General features: G+C 36.0%; 1 protein-coding gene across 7 annotated transcripts in view; it reads right to left on the bottom strand.

Moving 5' to 3' along the window:
• Nucleotides 1-11,429, bottom strand: part of LOC5579463 (probable G-protein coupled receptor 158) — a 382,902-nt gene extending 371,473 nt beyond the window's left edge. For 6 of the 7 annotated variants that reach the window (XM_021846130.1, XM_021846133.1, XM_021846132.1 and 3 more), the window contains exon 1: nt 10,327-11,429. The gene's annotated coding sequence lies outside the window, so the exon portion shown is untranslated. The remainder of the gene's footprint in view (nt 1-10,326) is intronic. The other variant, XM_021846131.1, reaches the window with a different exon arrangement.
• Nucleotides 11,430-12,225: the final 796 nt, after the last annotated feature.

Raw genomic sequence — 12,225 nt, 5'->3', positions numbered from 1 at the left:
GTAACATGGAAAAATACTACTATGTAGCCGTAAAATCGCAAAAAGTCGAACCTTAGGCGGCGTCCACAAATTACGTAAGTGTTTATGATGTGTAATGGATCTTGTGAATAAATAGTGAAGTTTCGAATGTTCTGTTTAGTGGATAAAACCCCGAGAAACCCTACCAAGAATCGGTCAGCTGACCGCCCAGAATGATTACCGGACGTCCACTTCAGCCACCCAAGGAATCGCTATCCAAAGGCCACCAAATACAGACCACTCGGAAGGAAGGTAAGGACTCAGCTCCCAAATATTCTGAAAACATTATATTAAAAAAATCTCAGGAAGGCAATTATTATGACAGTCATGTAATTGTTTTTATACCATTGAGTTTAAAATGTTCTAATTAATATACTTCGTTGAACATCAGAAACAAAACCTAAAGTTCGAAGACACAAAAGTCAATTTTGACAAATTGAGATGTAAAATTGTGAAAAATAATAGGCACGTGTGAAAAATGTGAAAATCGTAGGCACGTTTAGGAGAGTCGAATTGGGCATCTAAGAGCGTCGAAGGAGGTGTAGGGTTGTGAAGGAGAATATGGGGTCGTGACGGACTTTGGTTTCAGGTTCGCCGATTGCGCTGCAGAATCGTTACCCGTTCTGTGGCGTAGTTGATTAACGCGCCCAGTCTAACGTATTGGGAGTCGTGGGATCGATGCCCACCAGAACGATTCTATTATTTTCCCTAGTTGCGTTTAACATCAGTTTACTCCGATGTATCCCAGCTTCACTAAGGATGCTGAACGAGCTAGGAAGTCATTTTCCGATAGCTGATGAAATCGTAGTTCTGGCAGTTGTTTCCAGGTATCAATTTGTGAGATGAATGATCTAAATCAGCAACAAGTGAATAGGAATTATTTTGTCAGAATTCATATTTTTTTTACTTCAGCAATTAATAGATATTTGCTAAAATTTCTTCCTCCTTGTTTGGCCAGTAAATTGCTGTGTGAGCTTGGTCATGATGGAGCTTTTTTCCAGATTGCACCTTCCGCGAAGAAGCAATTAACGTCTATCTCTCGATCCAAAAGCAACCGTAGAAACGTGTTAGGCTCGGTAGTCGAGTGCCACGAAAATCAATAAAAACATAATTAGATGCCCGTTAGGGTGCCGCTGTCGGAGGAAGATGAGGAATACCCAGGAAGCAAATTCTGCCCGGAAAATGGCACAGTACCGTCCGCGTGGGTGGATTGACTCGTAGCACACGTCATAGTAGGAGGACGCAACTAAACGAGCAAATAAATGGTCGTGTCTGGTCCCATTAGGCGAAAATGATATCGCAAAGTTTCTCCGGTGGCCGATGCTGCTAAGGTTGCCAAAATAGGGCCAACGGGGCTCCTCAGACCGTTATTATCAGAAAAAATCTCTGTTAATTATGTGCTCACCATTCGCCAATGTCTGGGAAATTAAGAAATAAATAATAAGACCCATTTTACAATTACGCCCATTGGATGGTAAAAAGTTCACAAATGAGGGGCCCAAACGCAAATGGGTGTAAGTGACATTATGTCCAGTTTTGAGTAAAGTTAACCGAAGACCGCAGATATTTTTCTCCAAGTTTTAATAGAAATACAGTTTCCAAGCTTTCTAGTGATATTATTATGTGATATTCCGTTCAACAAGAAAATAATATAATTCGTAGAAGATTGACTTGAGTTTCTGGCCCCCAGCAAAGTTATTTTGTTGTGTATTTTATCAGTTGATTGGTAGCGTCAGCTGTAATTTTATCCGAAATACTTACAACAATAGATGTGAAGATAGGGTGCGGTAAAAACTGCATATAAATCTGCTAAGAAAATGAAGTATCGAAGGGTGTCGATTTCAACCAAAGTGTTGGTTTTACCCTAACTATACCTGATTGAGATTTTCTTTGACATGATTTGAATAAAATTATACTCAATCCAAGTTTTACAAAAATTCAACTAGCCAAATTTGAACTATGTTTTTGTGGTCTAGTCACAGTTACTGAAAAATCATTTGAGATCCAAAAACTCTTCAAATTTTTCCCAGAAATGCATGTAGTTAAGCCACATAAAACACCCGGTGAGCACAGATGGTACAGGTCGGACTCGATTATCCGGGGACTCGAATATCCGGGATTCGATTATCCGGAATTTTAGACTCGATTATCCGGAATTTATTTTTTGATGTTCTTGTTTTTCATTTTTTATGCATAAATCTGAGATAATTTGGTATTGCAATATACAATCCCAGCAAACCAGAGATCATATAAGGAAGTTAATTTGAAGTTATACAAATGTGAAGTTTAAGTTGGAATTGTATGTGATGCAAAATTTAATTGATTGAAATTGTTCATGGAGACAGTAATTTGATCTAGTTAGAATTTCCATCTTATCAGATTCAAATTTCATTTGGTAAAATATGTAACTTCATATTGTTATTCCCTTACGATTTTTCATTACTTGATTTGATTCAAATGTAATCTTTAATGTGATATTAGATAAGAGTTCATATCATGTAAATAGAAAATTATACAGGGGGAGATTACACATTGTCGGATGCATCTCAAAACCAGACACAGACCATAAATGAAGCACCTGTTAATGAATAAATTGATATACCGGACGTTGAAACATGAAAATCTTACAGAAACACAATGAAATCACTATGTAAGCATTTCTGTTTAGCTGCTTCAATAATTACTGCACTTAGAAATGGATGTACTGGAGGGCAACTGAGGTTACAATTCGCACCGTATTTGTTTCCCAGTCTAACAGTGCTGTTAAAGCTGCATACTAGGTTGCCTACCTTTATTCGTTGAATATATTAAATAACTCAGAAAAGGACCTCCAGCGTTTTAATTTCTAATAAAAACACTTTTTACATTACTTTGCAAACTGATGGACAGAAATTTGAGGCTCGTCTCACGATTTTTCACTTTGCAATGTTTGTAAACATAAAGCCATATTAACTGAAACACACTGTCACACGGTGCCCCGACAGACCGTTATTATGTAAAAAAATTGTCCATCAAATCTGAGTACAGGGCTCGATTCCTGAGGTCATTCTGCACCTCTGGACCAATTTTTAAAAAAATCCCTAGGCGGAATCTCGAGAAATCCGGATTTGAAGTTTTTGACTTAAAATTCCAATACAATTTATATACAAATTACACTATAGCGCCGGGAAAACCTAAAAAAAATCGCTCAAAAAGACGACCAAACTGTTCTTAACTAGTATATAATTGTAATAGATGTTATATTTATAAATATTTTTTACTGACTTAACTAACCAGAGTGGTTTGAGTATGTTTTGATATGGCTTAAACCAGTAAGCTTAGTTCAATGGAATGAAATCTAAAAAACTAAATTTGAATTTACTGTTGATACTCTGTTCGAAAGAAGTAAAGCTTTCAATGGTTATTATTATTTATTTACAGCTTGTTTTACGACTTTCACACTATGTGACCAGCCCACTGAAGTCTGCCATATTTATTTTGCTTTATGATATTAGCTTCTTTATACATATGGTACTACTCTAGATGTATATGTCTAGTTTTCCACCGAGTATTGTCCTCAGTTCTTTACATTACAATTAATGTATTCTATATTCTTAACCACAACAGGGTTTTGACTACACGTAGAGCATCATTCCCACATGTCAAAATGGAACACATTTTAACACAGGTTAACATAGTTTTCAACAACTTCACACAAATTTCCAATAAGTACTCCAAAGTTTCAACCTCACTGGGAGTCCTAGTTCTTGTCTTACGTTACTTGCTACCATGTACTTTGTTTTTATTTGTCATCTGTTTATTGATTTCAAGGTCGCGTTCGACTCAGTGACGCAAATCTATCTGTGGCAGCAAATATTTTAACAATAACTGGGAAAGCTGATTAAGCTGATATATACAATCAAGTGTATAGATAGCATACGAGGTGTAAACTTCGTTTGTGATATTACATAAATTATAAAAAATGCATTTCGAAATTTACTACTAAAATTTACTAAATTTACTATTTACCATTACATTCTGTTGTATTTACTTTTGCTGGCATTGTAGGCGATGACTTTATTGGAATCGAACGCAGCGCAGTTGAGCGGGCTTTCACTATCTTGAAGACAGACAACTAAGATAAGCTTGTGATACCATTTAATCTACCCAAACGTACATGGTTGCATGAAGAGAAAGAAGCAGGATCAGTTGTGTTGTGCCTGAGGCAGTGCTTGATGGGGATGTAGTTGAAATTGTCGAAGAGCCTTGGACGTGGGACAATTATGTCTCCCTTGCAGTAAAAACACTTGTTCTGGCTACGATTATCAACTTTTACGGATTACGTAATTAGCTTTGGAATCCGTTACTTGCTATGGCAAACTAAATTTCTACACTGTTGCTTAATAAAAGCTTATCTAACTTCATCCGTTCTCTCTTTCGTAAATTATTTCGCCATAATAAACACCACACATCGCGATGCTTTATCGTAGAAAGTGAACTGAAAAGTTTTTCGAAAATAATAATAATAATAATAAAAGTACATGATAGCAGAGCTAGAGAGTGGGAGTTCAAGTGATGTTGAAACTCGGATAGAACTAGGCATTGAAATTGTTGTAGACTTTGTAAATCTTAGAATACTTCCGACATGTGACAATGATGTTCCCCGAGTAGTCAAAATCATGTTGTGGACGAGAGTACAGAATACGTTAATTTTAACGTAAAGTTCAAGGACAATACTCGGTGAAAAACTAGACGTATACCGTGCACCCCCGCTAATTTGAACGATACCTCATGCAAACCATCGGGGTTCATTTTTAATTTGAACTTCTAGTCACCCTAGAAACGTGTTTCTGGTTACCTCTTTCCCTGTTTTGTTTTGATTCTGTGTTCCGTTCCACAGCGTTCCATTTTACTTTACTCCGTTCCATGAGCTGAATGACGTTTAAACCATTTTTAATCTGAACGATGTGCAAATTAGCGGGGTACAAATTAAAAAGTGTTCAGATTAAATGTGAAAAAACCAACGGGGGTACCCGGTACATCAAAAGTAGTACAAGACAAACAAAGAAGCAAATAATATTAAGAAAAATATATACGGCAGACTTCAGTGGGCTGGTCACATAGTGTGAAAGTCGTAAAACAAGCTGTAAATAAATAATATTAACCATTGAAAGCTTTACTTCTTTCGAACAGCGCATCAACAGTAAATTGAAATTTAGTTTTTCAGATTTCACTCCATTGAACTAAGCTTACTGGTTTAAGCCATATAAAAACATACTCAAACCACTCTGGTTAGTTAAGTCAGTAAAAATATTTATGAATATAACATCTATAACAATTATATACTAGTTGAGAACAGTTTGGTCGTCTTTTTGAGCGATTTTTTTAGGATATCCCGGCGCTACAGTGTAATTTGTATATAAATTATATTGAAATTTTAAGTTAAAAACTTCAAATCCGGATTTCTCAAGATTCCGCCTAGGGATTTTTTTAAAAATTGGTCCAGAGGTGCAGAATGACCTCAGGAATCGAGCCCTGTACTCAGATTTGATGGACAATTTTTTTTACATAATAACGGTCTGTCGGGGCACCGTGTGTCATACACGTTGGTTACTGTAAACGCTAAATCAAGTTGTTTGGAATTGTATATGGGGTCGTCCATAAATGACGTAGCTTTTTAGGGGGGAGGGGGGTCTTCACGAATTTGTGACGAAGTGTGACGAGGGGGAGGGAGGGGTCCTAGCTAGTGGACGTAGCATTTTGAATCAAGTCCGTAAAAAAAGGCGCTGAAAAAAAATGCAAACAATTATTTTTTTATGAATTTTTTTTTTATTTTTTAATTTTAAACTTGGGTTATGAAATTATGATTAAGCTTCAAAACATTCATATGACAAGATTAAATATCTATGAAACTTTAGATTTTATTGATAAATGCAAGCAAACAGATGTTTTGAAGCTTTAAATAATTATGTGAATATTACATTATATTCGCGTCTAAATTAATAAATTTATAAATAAACAAAATAAGTTAAATGAATTGAATTAAAATCAACGCTCTAACTACTTGGAGTACATATTTTTGCCGTTTGTTAACATGACATAAGGTCAGCCGTTTTAGTTTTATCCATATTTTCTGTTGGGGCTTTATTTCCTCGAAAAAATAATATATGCTCTTCTTGGCAAATATTACATTTAAAGCAAGATATTTATTCCGTGAATTATGCCTTCAATGTTGGAGACAGAGATCTCCACCCAATCAACTCATTATTTGTTTTGATATATCAATGCTCTTGATGGAATACCCTGAATATTAATGAGGATAATAGATTCGAGTGTTAACAAAATTGCCCTATCATTAAATTTTGTTATTTATTTATTTATTTATTTTTACTAAAATTTGGAAGAGGGAAAAACCCCTTTGAGTGATCAATTGAAAAGATCTTTCTCAAAAAGGCACAAAACCTCTTCATCTTTTCTAAAACGTTATAACAAATATCTTATGAACTAAAGGCACACTCGGCATGAACCATAACAGAGCCAGGATCTTGATCTTTCGATGTGGGATCAGAAAAAGGAAAAGGAGATGCCGTATTGGTCTTGGTCAAATTTCAATCCTGAAAAAAAAAAACAAAGAAAATTACGGCAGTAAAAATCAAACAAGATACGATATCTCATTTAAATAATTAAATAATAAATTCAAACAAGGATGAAATTTTCTACCAAGGATATCACGAACAGATGTAGGAGGGGTTTGATATAAAGTTTCCAAACTACTAATGAATTTACTTCTGGGTACCGTAAATTTGGTGCACACAAAAACAATATGATCAATATCTTCATAAAATTCCCCACAATCACATAAATTTGAATCCTTCATATCTATGCGATATTAATAGCTGTTGCATATGTAATGGTTCGATATTATTCGTGAAAAAGTGCAAATAAAATTTCTATTTGCAGATATATTTTTAAACCATGGGAATTTATCAACAAACGGACAAATGGAATGACACCAACGTCCTTTATCTCTTGAATTCCAAAAATGTTGCCAATTATCCATGCAATATTTATTAAGTTTTGAATGATGTTCTGAAGCAAAAATTTCTCTATTATAAGTAATCCCACGTGCAACACCTTATTTAGCCAAAGAATTAAATTTTGTTAATAACTCGGTAATTTGAAGAATTTTTATTAATCAACGGTTTCATTATAGGTTGTGAAGGATTATTTCAGAATGGAAACAATAATAAAAGTCAACTGAAATATTAATAGAGATTATTGTATTTGTATAATAATTGCTAAAATTTTCTAAACATTCCAAATATTTCAAGTGCAATCTTTTATGTATCTGGCCACTGTTTGCTAAAATGATTTGAAATTGGATAATATTAACGATGATTCATTTAAAATTAATATATTTTCTTAATCATCTTCATTGAAATCTATTTCCTAACAACGAATAATTAAAAAAAAAAAACAATCCTCTAATATAACGAAATTTTTGTTCAATATATTATAAAATATATTGGACCCCAACTCGACAGTAACGAGCTTCATCAATCCAATCAATTTTTTTTTTCACATTTTTTATAGTAAACTCGTTTTTTATGGTAAGAACAGCAATAGTAATATAATTTAGTCTATAAGAAACTGGAAACCAAAACCGTGGAAAATGTTTATTTAAAACTTTTCCAAATTACTTTTGAGCGCTACTGTATATCAAACTGTTAGAATAGATTATCATTTCATTTCAGTCAGTAATTAATGTCAAACTTTGTATTGAACTTCTGAATTCCAATTTTTTGTTTCAACCCAGTCACTAAGGATAACAAATAAAAAATATAGGGGGGGGGGGGGTGCTCGATATGCTACGTATTTTCCAGGGAGGAGTACTAGCATTTGTGACGAAATGCTACGAGGGGGGAGGGGGGTGTAAAAATTCAGTGAAAAAATGCTACGTCATTTATGGACGGCCCCTATGATGAATTGTCTAAATTGAATGGAGGCTATCATATTTGTGCGAATAAAGAATTCATGCATTTTCAACTTTACATTTTTTTTACAGAATTAGCGATTACTTTATTCAATAAAGTTTATTGTGTTCTAGTCAGTCTAGCAGTGTTTAGCATTTGAGCTACCTAATGTATTTACTAAATGTACCAAAGACAAATTATCTTGAACATGGGTGGCAGTATGGATGAGGTAGAAGTACCTACGTGCAGTTAAGCTATATTGTTGGATTTATATTTGCCAAATATCCGTTCCATTCAATAGTGACTGAACGGTACAGTGGTAGCGTTTATGATTAGCGATCTGAAGATTATTGCATGGAGTCGTGGAATAAGCAGAATTATCAGAGTGTCCGGGTATTGATACCGTCCGGATTTTGATGCACCACGGTACAAGTATTTTTTTATTCTGATTTTTTTCTCAATATCTTGATATTTTGGAATACAGTTACCCTTACTCGATATTCCGTATCTCGATATCGAGTAAGAGAACCATAGTAAAGTTAGTTTTCATGACTGAGTTTTGCATGTGGTCTTACATCCCACAAAATAGGTGTACTGGAAGCAGTCTAAAAAAAATGATTGGAATATTTGGTGAGTTTGTTCCGATTCTACCCTTTTTATTTTAAATCGGCGCGTTCGTTCCTCACGGCAATATACGGAAGTATAATTTACACGAAACATATTGTTTTTTTTTTTCCTAATTTTTTAAAATGTCTCTTGCTATGCTAGTTAGAACGCAATTCTTTTTTTTTTCTGGATGCTATGACCCCAAATAGACAGTTTCTCGTTTAAAAATAGAAAACGTATGTGTAACGCTTATATCTCGGTCGTGTACAAAGTTTTTTTTTCTTTGTTTTTTTTTCGTTGATCCGATGACCAGCTTTCAAGGCGAATCCTATGACCTTTTACCCCTTCCAATCTCCACCTCCGTAACACTTATGAGGGTGTCGCTGAGTCGGTGGCCTCTCGCTAAGTAATTGCTACATCAACATTTCCTTCCCCTATTCCAAGTTACGGTAAAGATGGGCGTGGCCGGGAATAGCAATATCCATGCTTTTAGTTGTTTGATTCTAGATTGAATCAAGGTTTACTCCCCAATCTTGTTTCTGAAAGTAGTCTGGATGAGATTATCTAAAAAGAAACATGAATATTGCTAGTATCCAATCTACGAAGCATACCGTAACTACGCTAACGCTAACGCTAACGCTAACGATCTGAAGATTATTGCATGGGGGCTTACAACTACTCATTTTATCGTTTTAATTTTTTGTGTTTTAGAGCAAAGTCATATAAAATGCAAAACAATATTACATACGAAATTATAGAGAGCACCAAACGAATTCATCTTAAGGCGAAGTAGGCCGTCATTGAAATTTGTACGCGTCGTTGATGATGGTTGCTAATTCATCTCACGATTTCGAATCAAAGAAAATCAGTTGGTTTTGCACTAACACAGAAGAAAAAGTATCAGCATACTTTATGCATGTTAACGCCTACAGTAATACTTTTTCAAGTCAATATGAACTATCAAGACTGAGTTTTATCACTTTGAAATGCAAGCTGAAAAAGCATCATTGTTGCCAAAACGAATGACGGGCTACTTAGCCTTAAGTTGTATTTACCACATTGAATTTCTTTGAATGTACGTATATGGCGTATGTATGAATTTTAAACAATCTTTTATTTCAATTTAAGCGTTCACTTTGTAAAGTTGGATTTCTGTTATGTGAACACATTTGTTGGCTGGGATATGAATGGTTTTGCAGTTTTGAACATATTTAACGTTCAACGCTCCGTCATTGTAATCATCGTCATCATCGAAACTTCAAAAGCAGTTTTTCTGTTCAAAACTCAAAATTATTCGATGAAAATGTGTTCACTGTGTTTCGGTTGGAGAACAGAACAGAACAGTGAACGCATTTTCCTGTAAAATTCCTTGTTTTTGAACGAAGAAACTGCTTTTGCAAATTCTGAAATCAATGACGGATCCTGCCCCCTTAAGACAAGGGGGGTTTGATAAAGTGTTTTTTGTGTAGGTCGGCCAAAAAAATTTGTTTTCTTGTAAAGACCCCTACTGTTTATAGAAATAATTTCAGGCTACGCCACCGCATCATATAAATAAAACAACAAAAAAAGATAATACTTAAGTTCTTTTATCGAAGATTTCATTTTTTTTCTTAGTGATTTGATTATCCGGAAGATTCGATTATCCGGAGTGAAAAAGAATCGATTCCGACCTGTAATGTAGATTATTGTTTTCTGATAATAACGGTCTAGAGAGCACCGTGGTAGGGCCATTATTGCAACGTTTCCTTACCTTGACGTCAGAATCAGTTCCGACCCCACTAATGGTGTGTTGATGTCGGGATGCTTCGGCTACATATCCTCAATGAGTAATGAACTGAATCAGCACTAGCTTGGTCAATGCGAGTGGATTTTTATCCTCCTGCACTTATGTCACTCTATATTCCTTTCTCCTTTCAAGTGGTTCAACCGGTATAGAACAGTTTACAAATGATGGTTATTACCAATGATGAATTCACCCGTTCTTTTTAAAACCAAGAACCCACACTGTTTCATCCACTTTTGATAAATTTTCACTTGATTGGTTTCGATTCTGTTATTTCTCTTCTTGACGTTTTTTTTCTTTCCTCGGAAGGGAATTTCCACCAGATGCACTTGTGTCGATATCTTCCGGAGAGCGACAGGAAAAGGTGCACAGGAGCAGAAAATATGAAAAATCACCTTTCTCTTCTTCGGTCGTCTTCGGTCACTTCTGGCCCGGGCTCTGATAGGTACACCATCAAGATGCTTGCAATTTTCCGATTTTCCACTTTATTAAACTGTGCACTTTTCACTCCACGGAGGAAATCAGATCCCAGCAGAGTGCCTCACTTTACGCCAAATGGCCCTGCCCTGGGCAACATCTGCCACGACGACCGACGACCACTCGAGACACGGAACCCACTCCAATGTTTCTGCTGCTCCAATGACTGGGACGATTTTCCGAGTGGTGAAGAAAAAATCCACTTGAAAAAATGATATCGGAGATGCAATCTGAACCACCGAAATTCGCCCAAACACACACCGCCGCAACAATCGCAAAAATCTGATCCAGAGGTGAGCACACTGTCCAAAAGATTGTACAAAGATAAACCAATACGACCCCCTCCACTTCTGTTTTTGCAAACCCTCCCCTCCCAAGATATTAACAACAGCAGCAACAATAACGACAACGACTCACAACCCCAGACGGAGGGCAACAACAGTTTCCAATAAGTCCTAGCACAGATGATGGGTGGAGTGTGGTCCCTTTAGATTAGCTGCCACCACCCAAAAGTAAAGGTGGGTATAACACCACGAATCGAACGTCCGTCCGGAACAGAACCCGGTCGCTGACTCAACTTGTCCCGCAGGAAAACGCACCTCGACTGATGAGCAGGCGAGAAAAAGGCGACCTGCGACCGAATGCGAGTGTGCAAAATTTTCCAGCCCGTTCTCCAACGCGTTTTCCACCGAGTTTTTCGCTCTTTCTCTTTTTGTTTGCTCCAGAGGAGACACGGTGGCGGACTTCTGTCGTTGTGTTGCTGTGATACATGTGAGCGTAAGGGCCAAAGGGTGTCGTTTTGTAATCGAATGGACAGGGTCGGATGAGGATGGAATAGGCACAAGATGCACAGATTATCTGCGAGATAATATCTCAATTTCATGGATGATGAAATCACTGTAAGATGTCATGTTTTGTGGCATTTACACTAAAGAAAATAAATAATTCAACGTTTAGAATAAAGCTTCAATGAAAAAAGAGTCCTCTAGAAGTTCAGTCTCTGAAGCAATTTCCGAAGAAATCCCTGTGAGAATTCCTGAAGCACTTACTTATTAAATCAAAAATCTTGGATTCTTGGTGCGAAGAAAGTAAATATTATGAAAAATCTAAGAAGGTACAAAAAAAATCTATTTCGTTGGACACGTCAGGGCACAAATATAAATTTGCTTTGCGGATCAGCTTACCCAAGTAACACAACTTGTTACAAAAAAATACATAAAACTTCTCACTCGCATCTGCAAGTGACTGATTGTGGTAATCCCAACTTGTTCTGTAACCCCAGAAAGACTGAAAAAGCACAGTATTTTTATTCATTTTTAATTATGATTTAACGTTTCATGGTAAAGCGGCCAGGGGAAAGTGTGAACAACTACCGTAAAACTAAACATA

This window comes from Aedes aegypti, chromosome 2, assembly GCF_002204515.2.
Source record: "Aedes aegypti strain LVP_AGWG chromosome 2, AaegL5.0 Primary Assembly, whole genome shotgun sequence".
Classification (NCBI taxonomy): Eukaryota; Metazoa; Arthropoda; class Insecta; order Diptera; family Culicidae; genus Aedes; species Aedes aegypti.
This window is presented reverse-complemented; position numbering and strand designations above follow the sequence as displayed.